The 18,209-nt window shown below is 39.2% G+C and overlaps 1 pseudogene; it reads right to left on the bottom strand.

Annotated features, from left to right (window-relative positions):
* Positions 1-338: 338 nt before the first annotated feature.
* LOC147432333 (uncharacterized) lies at positions 339-1,946 on the bottom strand (annotated as a pseudogene).
* Between the last annotated feature and the right edge of the window lie 16,263 nt (positions 1,947-18,209).

Below are 18,209 nucleotides of genomic sequence, written 5' to 3'. Positions count from 1 at the left end.
ACTCTCTACCTCATACTCTTGAGACGCATTGTATTCTCTCTATGTTTATGGCAATGAATTTGTTCTGGAGTTGCTAATTGATGACTTTGTTAAGAGTCAAGCAATGTCGTTTTATTTGATTGCCAAGCAATGCCCTCAATACTTATGTTTATGAGAATTCTCTTCAATACTTTATTTTGTTGCTACTAAATAAAAAAAGTGAGAAAAAGTAAGATACACTATCATGAAAGATGTTTACATTTCACCATCTATCATCACTCGCACCAGGTCTTCAACCTCTTCATTGTCTGAAAATTATGTAGCCACTTCCCACTCCATCTCATCATCACTACAGATCTCTATTCTGACACAGTTTCATGAGTTTGAAGCACTCCGAAGTGTACTTCGGTCGCACGTGTGACTATCTTTGTGGGTGCATGAAGGAGACGCATGTTACAAAATACGTACACAAGGTCTGGGGCATGAGCAGGACTTAAGCGATTTCTGCACTTTGAGTGCACACAGTCATAAGAAGACCAATTGCACTCACAACTACCACTAGATGCCGCGATCGAAAGCACCCTGGTCGCAACGTGTTGTAACTCAACTACGTCTCCTCCATATTCTTTCCACCATGCTGGGCCTGAAATCTTTTTTACGCTATTAAGAACCCAAGGATCTCCGAAAGTTCCTTCCCTATTAGCATAATTCACCCTCTACTAGAATGCATCCATGCCATCGTCGCCTGGCAGCAATTGCGAGCAGACGTTTCTAAAGTCTCTCATCACCTCTTTGTTGGAGGCTTGTCCATTCATCTGGAACTTTGGATCCAAGAGAAATGCGACACCATGCAATGGTGTGTGCATTTGAGCCCATCGTTTTTCCACAAGATGCATGATTTGTGATCTCTCTCTTGCACTCTAGTGGTTGTATTCTTTGGTTTGATGCAACACCTCAGACATGATCCAATAAACCTTACCAATGACAAACTTATCTATGTCGACAACCCTTAGTAGTTCCACATAGGTCTTAGTAACCCCAACAAGTTTGTCAATGTTCTGCCAAAAGAGAGGAGATTGCACCAAGGACACATTTTTGAGCTACTTCGCAATGGCTTGGATACTTGCTGAGCCAAGCCTCCCAACAGCGATCTGCAACAATTGATATAAGAGCTGCTTGCACTTCATTGAGATTATTCAAAACATAGTATGATGTAGCAAATCGTGTGGCACAAAAGATTTGAAGTGCTTTTTTTGGAGACTTGGAGCAAAATAAAAGATATGTAAATTGATGTTCCCGTATAAATTTGACTATGTGATTGGCGTCAATAAGAACTTGTTTTATGAATGATAATCTGCCCATATCCTTTAGAAGTAAATTAAGGGTGCGAGTTGCACATCCAATCCATGTAATTTTTGAGTACTTTTCCATAATGGCTAAAACGCTTCTTTGTAGTTTGAAGCATTAGCTACCACATTCTTCGGTCCACCCAATCGAGCAATAGCTTGCTCATATACCTTTGTCAAGTAGAGAGATGTCTTCTCTTTCAATGAGGTATCAATGACCTCCAAAAACATTGCACCTTTGGGACAAATTACCATGACATTAATCAATGGTTTTTTTTGACAGCTGGTCCATCCGTTGAGGGCTATGGTACAGCCAAACGGTGGAACAAAGTCAAGCACTGTTTGCATGAGAATCGCTTCTTTATTGCCCTTGACTTTGTCAACATACTCTGTTCGCATTTTATTATAATCAGGATAGATGAATCCTTTTTTTGCAGTTGACATTAGTGCATCTTTGAAAATAGGATTTCTTATGACATTAAATGAGATTCCACAATCCATGAAGGCTTGTGTCTACTTTAGATGCAATTCGAGCATGTCCTCTTGAGTGAATGTTTCCTGTAGAGTCCCAGGCATACCGAATCTGCTGAATGTCCTGGGATTAGCATCTATCCCTCCCATGGCACCATTTGGAAAAGTGTAAGGACTTTGAGGTGTCCGGGTTGTTCCCATTTAAGGTCCTTGGTTAGATCTCATGTCTTCTTGATCCACACTCGCTTCTTCTATGTTGACAGATGACGTACTTGTCATGCCCTTCTGTCTCTTAGGAAGAAGTCCTGCATGTTTGCATTTATTTACATACCCTGCAAAATGGACCCATATGTCATTAGGTGGTGCTCCACATTCTTTCACATTGGGACTAGTGCCGAATAAATGTTCTTTACATTCCAAAAACAAAACTGTTTTGCCTCTCTCTTTTTCCTCCACATACAACCACTCTTTTCCTCGCACCGTACTTTCTGACTTCAACAAAATATATCCTACAATCAATAGATACACTACTATTATAGTTTTTCACCATAATAGCGCAATGAGAAAGATAAAAGGTTATAGATATGATTTGCTAAATTAAAATGATGAATGAATAGAGTTAAGATAATATTTTAGGGAAGATCACCAATGGATATATCATTCTTGGCTACTAGGTGTTAAAGAGCGTTTGCTCAAGACAACCTAGATGAGCGATGGAGTCATCTCACATTCCACTATCTATCTCTTGGAGGTAGGAGGTACTGCTCAAACACAACCACTCGACCCTAAAAATATTGAGGTCTCTAATTTCTATATCAACATAGAGGTAAGAACATGAGCTCGATAACATCCATGTGACTCCCAAGTACTATGCATGACTAATATTCACTAGGAGGTAAGAGCTTTTGCTCGATCACAACCTAGTGAATACTATAGGTAGTCCACTATATTCACTTAGAGCTAAGAGCATAAGATCGATAACAACCAAGTGAATCCTACTTCATACCTTAAACCTCACTTGGAAGTAAGAGAATCATGTCATAACAACCAAGAGGTACTAAGTGGACCTATTCTATGCAACCAAGTGAATCCTACTTCATACCTTTTAAACCTCACTTGGAAGTAAGAGAATCATCTCATAACAACCAAGAGGCACTAAGTGGATCTATTCTATGTCTATATGGTGGTAAGAACATTTGTTCATGACAACCAAAAGACCCTACATGTATGTGTATATGTTCCAGAATGTATGAACTAACACTATTATTTGTGCACATATTATAGCTATGATAGATTTTAACAATCAAATCTCACTTTTAGTATCTATTCTAAAACAAATAGAGCTAAGAGTATAGCTTCTAATGTTTAGAATTGTACATTCTCACTATAGCCAAATAAATAGCCTCTAATGCATACAATTATTTATTTATCTATTCTTAAACAAGTAGAGCTAAAGTATAGTCTCCATTGTTTAGAATTATTTATTAATCTTATCAATAGAGTTAAACAATAACTTCTATTGTTAAGAATTATTAGTGATTCAAATCTATATCATTACTTTATTTTTAATGTATAAACATTAAAAATAACATTTTCTTGAAAAATCAAATATTTTTTAAGTTGAAAACTCGATCTTTCTATGGTGGAAGTAGCCTAACACTTTGGTGAAGGGAATTGTAGCTAAAACACGATAATTTGAGCTTTATATACTGCTACTATGTCGATCAAAAATATATAGATCTATTTATATTATGGATCAAAATCCTATTGATCGATTGAATATCGATCGATATGTAAGCAATAAAACGTTTTTTTGAAAAAAGTTGACATGATAGAGAATAATACACATGAATAAATCTTTGGAACGTACTAATCGACCATTATTCACGAATAAAATGAATGTCAAATAACGAATCATGCAACCCAGGTACTACCAGGGATGACTGAGTCGAACAATGTGGATTGAGTCCACCTAGCAGCAACCATAGACACTTGGGAAAACAAGGGGACGACCTGGGTAACACCGGAGGGGGATGAAATGCCACCACTCGTATCCAAAAGTTGATGGACCATTGCATTTTGCCCAAAACAGCAATTTCTTCCGGTTGATTGCATATAAATAAGACTGGGGATTTTTGTAGGACATGAGATAAAATGCCCCGTTAACTTCAATGGGTTGGTGACCAAAACATATGGTTTCTTTTACCTCACTAATTTTTTTTGGTTAAAAAAAAATGGGTACAAAAAAGTTGCATTTTTGCCATTCTACGAACCTATCATCAAAGTTTCTATAGTCACGCTCAATACAGATACTATATACATGTTTTCTTAGTTTCCTTTGGGCCTTTGGATTCAAAAGGAGCCATGGAGCATGTCAAAAGGATACTGGATCTCTTACAAATTGGAACCTTGGGGGCAATGATAAAGTGCTAAATACAGCAAACATGAAAAAACTAGGTTTAGCATTGTGACCTCTAGAAACCCATAAAAACTACTCAATATCTAGCCAAGTTTGTAGTCTATGATTAGATATGGTTACTACCTACAAAATACACGCAATTGGCCTAAGAAACTAGCAATATTGAGAAAGTTATACTTGCTACTCTAAAATGTATCGTATTCTTCAGCAATCAAAAAACTAAACCATCATCATATTATACTATGCTATATAGCATATTAGGTCCCCCAAAACTCAACGAAGATTAGCTTTATGTTATACATTACACTTACACAATCAAAATTGAATTTGGATATCAAGAAAGCCACCAAAAAAATCATAAAAGTGCTAATTTTGGCCAAAAAACAGGATTATGCAATTCTTATAAATTGGTCATAACTTTCAATTTCAACACTTAGCTCTCTCTACAAGCCTCAAAACATGTTGAGAACTATGAAGTCGTAACCTCTAGCCATCTAAACCTCACAAACATGAAGTTTAGAGTGGTATAGTTGCCAAAAATTGAAAAAAGGCCAAAAACGGGACCCGTTTTTTCACACAGTTTAGGTTCAAAAATGTTTTGCAAGAGTAAGGTTAATGGTGAGATCGATACTCAAAAAAAAATGCTATTTTTTTTTCAGCTTATAAGGAAACTTTGTGGATATATAGCACCTAGAAAACCATTTTCATACTCTTTAAATAATTCAAGAAAAATGGTCACTTAACAGGACACAAAAGTGTCCAAGGACATAAAAGTGCCCTGTTACCATTCTAGTGTTAAATATGCTAGAAGCACTGCATATAGCTATTGATGACCTACAAGATGAAAGTTTGACTCGCATTGGAACCAGTAGCGTCTCACAAGACTATAGCCTACACGATTTGGGGTCAGAACCATCAATTGAAATTGACTCTGAGGACAAAGAATTTGAGTTAAATCTTAGTCCAAATGTGGGGACAAACCATTCAGGGCCCAGTGGTACCCTACATGACAATCTATCCAAGGGAGCAGAAGATACAAGTAGCAATTCATCTAGTGACTCTTCACTAGAGATCGTCCGTAATAAAAAATTAGACAAGAAGAGTAAGAGATATAAGAGGTGACAATATCGAGAAAATGTGCGTGCTAGAATAAATGAAAAGAAATCTACCAGAGAATGGCTTAATTATATAGGGGCATGTGATGCTCATCAAAAGTTGGTAGATAACTGGGGTGAATACCTTCGAAGCGTTATGTGGTGTAGTCCACAACCCATTGACATTGCACAACCAGAGGCTATAGAGAAGCCAAAGTTAAGCCGTACCGTAAGGAGATGACAAAATCGAGAGTTATCTCAAAAACAAAAGGAACGGGAAGTGAAATCACAGTCAACAGAACAAGAGGACCCCGCAAACTTACAACCTGCACCTGAGCATTTCAAATCCTACACCACAGAGGTTGGGTATACAAAGGCTCAAAGAAAACCTATCAATAGAAGCAATGAACTCTATGATGGTTCAATGATAGGTAAGGAAATAGGTCTAGCACACCCAAGAGAAGCGTCCAAGCCTATTTTCATTGCCCAAGATCTTACAAAGACTGAAGAGCGTGTACTTAACACTAGAATGGTAACATGACACTTTTATGTCCTTGGACACTTTTGTGTCCTCTTAAGTGACCATTTTGCTTGAATTATTTGAAGAGTATGAAAATGAATTTCTAGGTGCTATATATCCACAAAGTTACCTTATGAGATGAAAAAAACTTAGCATTTTTTTTTTAGTATCGATCTCACCATTAACCTTACTCTTGCACAACATTTTTGAACCTAAACTGTGTGAAAAAACAGGTCTTGTTTTTGGCTTTTTTTTTCAATTTTTTGGCAACTATACCACTCTAAAGTTCATGTTTGTGAGGTTTAGATGGCTAGACGTTAGGCATTCATAGTTCTCAACATGTTTTGATGCTTGTGGAGAGAGCTAAGTGTTAAAATTGAAAGTTATGACCAATTTACAAGAATTGCATAATCCTGTTTTTTGGCCAAAATTAGCACTTTTATGATTTTTTTGGTGGCTTTCTTGATATCCAAATTCAATTTTGATTGTGTAAGTGTAATGTATAACATAAAGCTAATCTTCGTTGAGTTTTGGGGGACCTAATATGCTATATAGAATAGTATATGATGATGGTTGAGTTTTTTGATTGTTTGCTGAAGAATATGACACATTTTAGAGTAGCAAGTATAACTTTCTCAATATTGCTAGTTTCTTAGGCCAATTGTGTGTATTTTGTAGGTAGAGACCATATCTAATCATAGACTACAAACTTGGCTAGATATTGAGTAGTTTCTATGGGTTTCTAGAGGTCATAATGCTAAACCCAGTTTTTTCATGTTTGTTGTATTTAGCACTTTATCATTGCCCCCAAGATTCCAATTGTAAGAGATCCATTATCCTTTTGACATGCTCCATGGATCCTTTTGAATCCAGAGGCCCAAAGGGAACTAAGAAAACATGTATATAGTATCTGTATTGAGCGTGACTATAGAAACTTTGATGATAGGTCCGCAGAATGGCAAAAATGCAACTTTTTTGTACCTCTTTTTTTTTGCCCAAAAAAAAATTAGTGAGGTAAAAGCAACCATATGTTTTTGTCACAAACCCATTGAAGTTAACAGGGCTTTTTATCTCATGTCCTACAAAAATATCCACTCTTATTTATATGCAATCAACCGTAAGAAATTGTTGTTTTGGGCAAAATGCATTGGTCCATCAACTTTGGAGTCTTGTAGTGACCAAGGGATGAGAAAAATTACAAGTTTCTCATTTTTTTTATATGTAGTAGTTATTGAACTATAAGCTCATGAAAGGGTTTTTCAAAATGAGTGGATCTACTATGGTTTTGGAAATTTTTCCCAAAACCCTGAAAGGACACTTTTATGTCCTGTTAGGTTACCATTCTAGTGTTAAAGAACTTCTCAAGGAATTCAAGGATATATTTTGTTGGACATATCATGATATTAAAGGTGTTCCACCTTCTATGGTACAACACACAATTCCCATGAATATCATGGCTAAACCAATTCAGCAACGACCCTACCCAATGAATCCTAAATATGCAATCATCGTTCAAGAAGAGATTGAAAAGCTTGTGAAATGTGGATTCATATACCCTATTGAGCACTCAGAATGGATGTCTCCAATATTAATTGTGCCAAAAAAGAATGGGAAACTCAGAGTGTGCGTGGATCTCAAGAAGATCAATGACTCCACTAGGAGGGACCATTACCCCTTGCCATATTCATAACATGTGCTTGAAAGAGTTGCAGGAAAGGAAGCTTATGGATTTTTAGATGGGTACTCTGGCTACAACGAAATCACAATTGCGCTAGAGGACCAAGTTAAAACGGCATTTATAACCAAATTTGGAGCGTTTGCATTTCATGTTATGGCTTTTGGCTTAACCAATGCCCCTGCTACCTTTCAAAGATTAATAAACACTGCTTTTAGAGAATATTTTAAGAGGTTTTGTGAATCTTTCTTAGATGACCTTTGTGTTTATTCCTCTTGGGAAGAACATCTATCATGCTTACAAAAAGTGTTTGAGAAGTGCAGGTTTTATCGCATCTTCCTAAACCCTTTCAAATGCCAATTTTGGATTAAACATGGAGTCATTTTAGGGCATATAGTGTCAAAAAATTAGATTTCCACAGATGAGAGAAAAATTAAAGCCATTGTTAAATTGCCAGCACCTACAAACTATAAAGGAGTTCAAAGGTTCATGGTCCATGTTGGTTATTACCGGTGGTTTATTTTAAACTTTTCCGAGATAGCTCTTCCTTTGTAAAAGCTTCTTATTGAGTTTCACTGGACCGCAGAGTGTGACCATGCTTATGAGTCATTGAAAAAGACCTTGACTAGCACTCCTATTCTATGGGTGCCGGATTGGAATGTAATTTTTCATGTGCATATTGATGCATTAATCTTTGATATTGGGTGTGTTCTAGCTCAACCAGGAGAACATAAATTGGACTACCCCATTATCTTTCCAAGTCATCAATTGAATGATGTCGAGAGAAACTACACCGCTATAGAGCGAGAAGGTTTAGCTATGATTTATGCAGTTAAGAAATTCTGCTACTACCTTCTTGCCAACAAGTTTGTTTTCTATGTGGATCATCAAGCCTTGTTGTATCTCGTAAATAAACCTTTTCCACGGAAAGAATTACACGATGTTGTTAATTCTCCTTGAGTTTGATTTTACCGTTGTGGTGAGACCTAGTAAAAGACATGTCATGGCGGACCATTTGTCTCGTACACCCAATGGTGGAGCCCCTTCTGGAGTCGATGATGAACTACCCGATACTTCTCTATTCCTAGTTGAAACCATACCTGAATGGAGTGAGAAAATTGTGAATTTTCTAGTTAATGGTTTTCCACCCAAAGAGCTTCGTAAGGACATAGCTCGAAAAATGTGGTGTGAATCTTATTCCTTCATTGCAGAAACTCTCTACAAGCTAGGGAAGGATTATATTCTTAGATGTTGTGCCCGTAAGGATGAACATTTGTACATACTGCAAGAAGCCCACATGGGTATATCCGGAGGACATTTCTCAGGGAACTAATAGCTAGAAAGGTGTTGCAATCAGGCTATTGGTGTCCTACCTTATTCAAGGATGCATCACTTTTTTCAAAAGGATGTGATGAATGCCAACATTACAAGATCACACAATGAAAGGATAATATGCCCTTACATCCTGTTAAAGTGACTCAACCATTTGAAAAATGGGGTTTGGACTTTGTAGACCCAATTAGTCTGGCAGCTCGTAGCACTCAATCTCGATATATCCTTGCCACTGACTATGTGACAAAGTGGGTGGAAGCGAGGGTGACACGTAAGACTGATGCGAGGTCAACTGTCAAGTTTCTCTTTGAGAACATTATTGGGTGAAAGCATGGTTTGGTGGTACCAAAAAAAAGACCTATTTTGCTTCTACCCGGTTGGTACTTCTACATATGTCTCCACTTTGGAGGGAACCTTTTTTTTCATCTATGTTAAAGAATGGTAGAAGGGAAATTTGTATGATTTAAAATTTCCGTGAAAGAAAACGTGGGTGGGGCAATAAGTAATGCGAGTGGTGTTTTGAAACCGTGCCAAAAGTCCCATCACAGTACCATGCATTTGTGAGTGGCGCAATTGCTCAACACATTTTTTCAGCTTCTGCCTTGCTCTCTTACTACAACGCCTTTTGAAAACCACTAAAGTTGCAGGTATCAAGCTCCCTGGCTACTCACAATCAAGAAGATGAGGACGCCAGCGAGGAAATGATCAAGCCAAAGCATCACCGGACAATGGGAAGAAAAAGAAGAGGACAATGGATGCAAAATCCCCTCGAAACATCGACACCCCAAATACGAGGGCTAGCAAGGGGTCCTCCTTTGTGGAGAGGGAGAAACCTGTTGTGTCCGTGGAGACTTAATTTAAGCCTCGGTCTCTGTTTGCTGATGATGAGACTCCACGGTCATCTACAACATCTAAAGGTAGGTGCTATGAGAGCTCTGCTTTTTCTTGGGATTTACCATTTTCTTTTCCATGCATGCAAGCTTCTACATGTCTTTTATCGGATGAGGTCTCCATTTGATTGTTTTGCATGTAGCAAGTACATGTGCATGTTTGGGATTTTCTTAGGAATTTAGGGTTTAGGAAAGTTACAAAGTTACATGGATAAGCTGCTCTTAAAATTTCTAACTTGCATGCATGCAAGTGCAAAAATTAGTATATGTTGTGCATGAGCATAGCACAAAGTTGAAGCTCAGTAGGATTGTCAGTATAACCAAATTTGGTTAGTACCAAATTTGGTACTAACCAATACCAAATTTGATACTAACCACTACCAAATTTGGCTCTGTACACAATTGAATTTTGCAATTGTCACCTGAATGAGATAAATTCATTTCATTCCATGTGTTTTGTTTTTCACAACTGAAATGAGGCAAATAGGGAGAATAATCAGGTATTTGGACTGCTAGAATGAGGGCATGTCTTTACTTGCGTGTTGTTTCCACATCGCAAGAAAAAACAAGATGGAGGAGTACCCTATCTTGACAAAGTTCTGCTATACAGCACAAGAGCTTCATGATGAGTATGGATTTGAGTATGGATGAGGTGCTGCCAAAGGATCTTACGGAAGATGACATCCCCGATGACTAGTGACTCATTGTATTCAGGCATTCTAGTCATAAGAAGACAAAGATTTACTTAAATTACGTGCAGCCACGGCTTCAGGATGAATGCAGGTTCCTGTTCCATAAGGTATACCAAGCCCCACCATCATGCGGGGAGAACACTATAAAATTTGCCCGTTGTTTTGCATATGAGAAGTGTCATGCAGCCACAAAGGACCCTGCGGGCCACAGGGTTGCATGGGCCAGGTTTGGTGAGAGTGTAATCAACATGTGTTCCTCCCGACCAGGAGGCTTGGAAAAGAAGGTTGAGAATTTGCGAAAGGCAAATGGTGCGTTCCAAGGAGGCCACCTGTCAATTACCAAGAAGCCCTGACTTACGCCAGTCGGTAGTATGCCCCTCGGGGGGTTCACTATGGGTAAAACTACCATATCACGTGCGTTCAAGACATGTTTGTAAAACCCCTTATCTGTAAATTTTTTAAGAATATAATGTACCCTTTTCTTTTAAAATCTGTAAGTTTTTTTCAAATTTGAAAAAATAATTCCCTTTTATATATATATTTCTGTAAGTTTCAAGAACTTTAAATACCCTTCTGTTGAACTCACGTGATAGGTTACATTTTTACTAGGTGACCTCCCCGGGGTATGCCCCCTACAAAGAAAGCCCCCCCATAGCGTCATGAGGAGAAGAGACCTGATTATATTGCAGACCTTGAAGCTATGGTTGGGAGAGTCCCTCGAACATGTGTGGGGGTAGCCGATAGGCTGAAAGAGCTGAGAATGTCTCTGAAGCAGAAGAAGGAAACACTCTTGAGGGCGGAGGGTTCCAATAAACTTGTCAAGAAGATTATGGACGACATCAAGGAATATGAGACCCAGCTGGAAACACTGAGAGAGGCCAACACTGGCAATGACGCAGAAATCAATGTGATAGAAGCTGATTTGGCTGTTAGTCGAAGGATGCTATGCCGATACGGAATCAGTGAAGACACGTCATTGCTCGACAAGGAGATTCTAGAGCAACAGGTGCTAGTAGTTTTGGGAGTTTTTGGTAGAACTGTTTATGCTTGGTTTGGTGGGATTGGTAGTGTTAGGTACCTTTGGTAGAACTGTTTATGCTTGGTTTGGTGGGATTGGTAGTGTTAGGTATCTTTGATAGAATTGTTTATGCTTGGTTTGGTGAGATTGGTAGTGTTAGGTACTTATGGTAGAACTGTTTTTATTCTAGGTAGTTTATGGTTTCCTTCTGTCTTATGGTTTGGTATTTCTAGTACTTTTTGCTAGTTTTGGTACTTTAAGGTACTTTTTGAAAGTGCTGCAAAAGGTGTTATGGTAGTTTTATTCTGATAGCTTTAGTAGTTTTGGTACTTTTGGTACTTTTAGGTACTATTTGAAAGTGCTGCAAAAGTGTAATTGGTAGTTTGATTTTGGTAGTTTTGGTACTTGAAAGTGCTGCAAAAAGTGTTTCTTTAGTAGTCTTGGTAGTTTTGGTTGTTTTGGTACTATTTGAAAGTTTGATTTTGGTCGTTTTGGGAGTTTTGGTACTTTTGGTACGTTTAGGTACTATTTGAAAGTGCTGCAAAAAGTGGTTTTGGTAGTTTTGGTACTTTTGGTACTTTTAGGTACTATTTGAAAGTGCTGCAAAAAGTGGCTTTGGTAGTTTTGGTAATTTTGGTACTTTTAGGTACTATTTGAAAGTGCTGCAAAAAGTGGCTTTGGTAGTTTGATTTTGGTAGTTTTGGTACTATTTGAAAGTGGTGCAAAAAGCTTGTTTGGTAGTTTTGGTAGTTTTTGTACTTTTAGGTACTATTTGAAGTGCTACAAAAAGTGGCTTTTGGTAGTTTTGATAAGGTTTGGGTAGTTTAGTTCTGCATTGACGGTATTTATATGTTTTTGGTACTATATGATTCCCGAGTTTGGTAGTTTTGGTGGTTTTGGTAGTTTGGGTTCTGTTTGGTAGTACAGTACTTAGAAGTGCTAGTCTCAGTATGACTTCTTGGTAGTTTTTGAAACTAATTGGGACCGTTGGTTGTCAACAGGCTGAGTATGAAACTCTGGAGAAAAAATGGAAGGAAGGTCAAGAGAATACCCTATTTGTGAAGGAGATGTTGTCTGATAGCAGGCTTGTGAAGAGGTTCCTGCTATTTCCTAGGCCCTAGGTTAATGATTTAGTAAATGTGATCACGGTGTTTGGTATGTGTGTTGCATGCGGTGAGCGCTTGGAGTGTGCACATGTAGTTAGAACCTTCATGCTAGAGTTCCGACACCAGTATCATCCCTTGTGCTTCAGTGCTCTGTTACAAAGCAGGGATCAGTGTATCAAGCCGGGTTGTAATATGGTAATCTCTGATTTGGCAAAGTCCTGGGCCAGTGGGCTTCAAGTTGTCAAGAGTAAGTATGTGTGCATTTTTGAATACATATACGCACTTGCAACTGAATGAGGTTTTCATAAAAGCTATTATGTGTTGTCTTTCTTTGTGTTTGCAGAGGAGCAGGATGCTACAGTTTGCTGACCAGCACGCCACAAAGTCAGCTGCAAGTTCAATATGCAACGTGGATGAGGTGACAAGGGAGATATCAGATGTTCTCCATGATCTGAAGCAAGGTAATTCTATAGGAAAAGACAATCTGACAGGGCAAAGATGTGAGGCAATAGGTGACAGCGAAAGTAAAAGTGAGGAGGAGGCCAGAGATGATAAAAAGACAGGTGACAGTGAAAGTAAAAGTGAGGAGGAGGCCTGAGATGGTAAAAAGACTAAGGACAAGGAGCAAGGTAAATTCCCTGTTGTTCTGGAGCTGGATCCGTAGGAAATCCAGGATGCTGCCAACACAAAGCTCGATGATGCAACGGCCAAGAAGGGAGAGGAAGAACCCAAAGGGACGGAGGAAGAAGCCATGAAGGGGGGTGTTGGGGAGGGGGTGGAAACCACAAAGGGGAGTGAAGGGGAGGCCAAAGAGGGGTCGGAAGGCAACAAAGATCGGAGGGAGGCCGAGGATGAGCAGGAAGAAGTACTTGCGAATGATACTATTGTGGATAGCACCGACGGGGGCGTTGACTCTACTGTTGCCGATGCTGTTTCGAAGAGGAGAGGTGATTCCCACGATTTCGCGAACCTGCATGAAATTTTCGGTTTGCAGAGAAAGAAGTGCAATTGCGTCCATGATCAATTATCCCGTGCATGCAAACTGTAGCCAGTGAGAATCTGTTGTATTCCGCACTATGTGCTTTTTAGTGACTGAGTCAACTTGATTTTTTGGCCTTGAGCTTTATCTGTTCTCTCTATCTGGTTCTGTATTAGTATCTTACCTTTAGTTACATTACTGTTTTAGATATGATGTTTTCATTGTGTATTTGTACCCACTCATTATGTCTGTTGGTGCTGTGGTAAGTTGGTGGCTAGACGAGACACCGGCAAGCACATTGCTGCAGCCTGATGTGGCTGCTAGACCCGGGTGGATGATTGTGCTTGATCTTAATGGAGTTCTAATAACCAGCTACAACAAAATCCCTGAAGCCCTTCATTGCCTGGAAGAGAAGCACATGCCACGGGTGTAATTTGTCTGGTAGGGCCGGATGCGGAGCAGTTCATCCTACGGCTTAAACAAAAAGCCAGCCTAGTGTTGTGGTCCTACTGTAGAAGGGAAAAACTGTTACACATGGTGAACGCGTGCTTCCCCAACCATAGAAGGCAAAATATTTTGCAGGTAAAGCATGCCCGCTTTGAATGTTGTAGGACATAAGTTACGCATACCTCTAACCTAGTTTTTTGGCATTAATTAGCAGATATTCTCTCCCAACAGGACTGTGAAATATGGCAGCCTCATATGTCGGAGGTGCCGATTGTGCCCAAAGACATGGGCGATAAGCCCGTTTTCTAGAAGAAGCTACGGACATTGTGGGCAAGGCACCCAAAGTACAATTCCAGCAACACTATTCTTGTAGATGATTGTAGATACAAGTCTCTTAAAAATGACTATGAAAACTATATGGCAATCCGATCATACGATCCCATGGTAGTAGGAACCGATCACCCGTTTTACTTGCTGGATTTTGTTTTGCCTTGGTTGCTCGAGTGGATAAGGGATCAGTACCCAACAGTGTACACTCGCAAAAATCCAGTCTTTGACACTGAAGATGATATTTCTGGGTACATTACTGATTACTTCATAGAAATGGAGGGGTACTCCTATAAATTTGATCCCCCGAGGTAGGAGATTGCCATAATCATGTAAATAGTGGAATTTTGTAACCCGATACTATACATAATGGAAAACCACTTTTCTTGTTCAGACTTTCTTGGTATCTTGATCTCTACTATTGAAACCTTTGACTAATTCTGTTGAAACCTCTTGGAGCTAACCAGGTTGCCCAACATTTTAATTTTTGAGGGAGATAGCATCTATGTTTGGCATACCTTTCATGTTATCAACGTAGTTCTAGACATTGCTCAAGGTGGTCGTATCAAATACGAATAGACAAACTGAAAAATACCAATAAATAAAGTAAACCATAAGTGATAGAGAAAGTTCAAGAAGTACCAAATTGGTACTGTAATAGTGGACAGACGTGCACCCAAGTTCAACAGTACCAAAAAGTACCTAATTTGGTACTGTAATAATGGACAGACGTGCACCCAAGTTCAACAGTACCGAAAAGTACCAAATTTGGTATGGTAATAGTGGACAGACGTGCACCTAAGTTCAACAGTACCAAAAAGTACCAAATTTGGTACTTTTTGATGCTCATATAGTGAGGACAACTGAAACAATAATGTAATGAAAGGTAACATACCAACACAGAACTAGATAGAGAGAACAGATAAATCTCAGGGCCAAAAAATCAAGTTGACTCAGTCACTAAAAAGCACATAGTGCGGAATACATTTGGTACTATTGACTATCAGATGTGCTCCTATTGACTACCGGATTTGGTACTATTGACTACTGGATTCAGTTGTTCAATCACGGCTTCTCATTGCCCTCAAGTAACATGGACGCACCTTCGTCGCTCTCATCATCATGATATGGCATGCTATTGTATATTCTCTCATATACTTCAGTATTGTCAAATTTAACCTAGAGATCCTACAATAGGCTCTATCGTGAAATGTATGGCCCTAATAAGATGTGAGTAGATCATTACCGGAGATGTGTGATCCAATAGCCGGTATGTATCAGCTTTTCCTTCAACTTGGCCATAAAAAAAGTCTTCAACAACCTTCCCTCCTCTAACAATTTTGTTATGCCACTTATCCTTTTGTGCTTTCACCATTTGGTACAACACTTCTGTGCATTTGATAATGTAGAAGTCTTCATTTTCCTCAGCTCCTTTCAGTGCAAAATTATCCCCTATGGACAGCATTCCACTTAACATTTCACAGCATCCTTCATATAGTGGAAGGTTGGACACTTGGCTCATCGGAATCGATGTTGAATCTCCACCCTCCTCCTCGTCATCTAATTCGTCATCCCTAATTGTATCCCCGGACTCTGGAAATGGTTTGATGCAAACATATTTCCATTCTTCAATGTGCATTTTGTTCCGGCATCTTCTCCACAACCCACGCATACACGGATCAGAAAAGCATGAAAGTGATCAAAAGCGTATGGCAGTGCGGTTGTCCTGTGAACAGCCATCAACACAATGAAATGAGCGAGAGCCAACGATGCACTCACAGTCCCATTGAAGATTGCGCTGCACTTCATCCGCGCCAATAAGCCAAAAGACTTTTTGTGTATTACACCTCTGAGACTGTTCTCTTGGCTGAAAAGTTGCTTTCAAAAAGTTGACAACATCGGCTGCACACTTCATACGCCAGCCATCTAGTTTCAATTCCTCATGCATCAAATTTCTCTTGATGACTACCCCTGTCCCATCATGCTCACCTTTTCCATGGCCAGATGTAGAGAAGTTATGCATCATGTGCAAGCGTGTCATTTGATAGTACCTAGCCACAAAATAGTAAGGTGTACGGGCCTTGAATTGTGAAGAAACACCATCTGACCAAACCCAATGTTGTTGCAGAGAATGTCCTCGTTCTTTCAGCCACTTGTCATGCAGCAAGAAACAATGTTGTACAAACAATGTGTCATGCTGCTCGTCATTAGATATGTAGAAGTGTAGCGTCTTCTGTGTACCAACTGCTGCATTTCTTAAATAAGTGATGTGCACAAGTATTGTGACTTGGGTAGACCACCAATGCATTGACTGAATTTCATTCTGAACTTTAAAGGAATAATTCTCTGCAAAGTCAATAAGAGATACTACAACATTGCTAGGAAAATTCTGCAAACAGTCCTTCAATTGTTGGTCTTGCCAGCGGAAGACAAATTTGTGTCTGATGAAGCCTGTCAGATGGGCTGAAAATAGGCTAAGAAAAGTCCCACTTTTCATCTGTTGCACAATCAAGTTCTTTCTCTTCTTCACACTCCCACCTTCATGAACCTGTCCTGTTCCAACCTCCATGAAAACCTTCACAAACACCTCCTTGCTATCCTCTGCTATCTCATCGGGACAAAATGTCAACCTCCGTACTCCACGTTGTGAGCAGTCCCCCATCAAGAATTTCTTTGCATGGTATTCACAATTTGGAGTCTTTGGGCACATTATGGATTCCCACATACCGATGATGTGCTGACACACTGCTTGGTTTGTAAAACACGTTCCTCTCTCATCACCTCTGCAACAAACAGAGCAAGTGCAAAGGTGACCTTTCCCGTGGTGCCCAAACTTGTTCTGCCGCATTTGAGTAAGGGCCTCTCTGAAATAGAGCATCTGCACATGAACCACACAACATCAAGTATTTATGTCCTTCAACTTCCGTACAAAGTATGGCTTCAATGCCTCAAAGAATCTCAGAGACACTAGCATTGTTGGGTGAGCCTTCTTGAATCTTTGGTACAACTCAACCTATGGCACAAAAACAAAACGATTCAAAAAAAAAACCAACTTCATGGTACTAGTAAAATTCCACTACTATAGTAGTGACAAAACTGGCTTTAGACAGTTCCAAATATGGTACCGTAGATTTGGTAGTGTCGGTAGTCTTTGGTGCTCTATAGATATTATCTGGTACTCTACATATAGGCTTTGGAACTATCAGAAGTGTGGGGTACCTTGTAAATAGACTTTGGTCTTATAGTGGTAGGCTTTGGTACTCTACAGATAGGATCTGGTACTCTTCAGAGAGGATTTGGTACTCTATAGATAGTCTTTGGTGGTATCCGATGAGTTTGGTACTCTACATATAGGCTTTGGTACTATCAAAAGTGTGGAGTACCCTGTAAATAGACTTTGGTCCTATAGTGGTAGGCTTTGGTACTCTTTAGAGAGGATATGGTACTCTACAGATAGTCTTTGGTGGTATCCGATGAGTTTGGAACTCTGTAAATAGACTTTGGTTCTCTATACATAGGCATTGGTACTGGATAAATAGGTTTTGGTACTATGTCGAGAGGGTTTGAAACTCTATGGATAGGCTTTGGAACTCGATCACTACAATTTTGTACTCGATATACCGGATTTGGTACTCTACATATGTGCTTTGGTACTCCATAGATAGCCTTTGGTACTCGGAGAGACAGTATTTGGTACTATCAAAAGTGTGGGGTACCCTGTAAATAGACTTTGGTCCTATAGTGATAGGCTTTGGTACTCTACAGATAGGATTTGGTACTCTACAAAGAATATTTGGTACTCTAGAGATAGTCTTTGGTGGTATCCGATGAGTTTGGTACTCTGTAAATAGTTTTTGGTTCTCTATACATAGGCATTGGTACTAGATAAATAGGTATTGGTACTCTATCGAGAG

Source organism: Adiantum capillus-veneris, chromosome 20, assembly GCF_014529385.1.
Source record: "Adiantum capillus-veneris isolate H3 chromosome 20, ASM1452938v2, whole genome shotgun sequence".
NCBI classification, from domain to species: domain Eukaryota; kingdom Viridiplantae; phylum Streptophyta; class Polypodiopsida; order Polypodiales; family Pteridaceae; genus Adiantum; species Adiantum capillus-veneris.
Note: the sequence above shows the minus strand (reverse complement) of the source record. Positions and strands in the feature narration are given on the sequence as shown.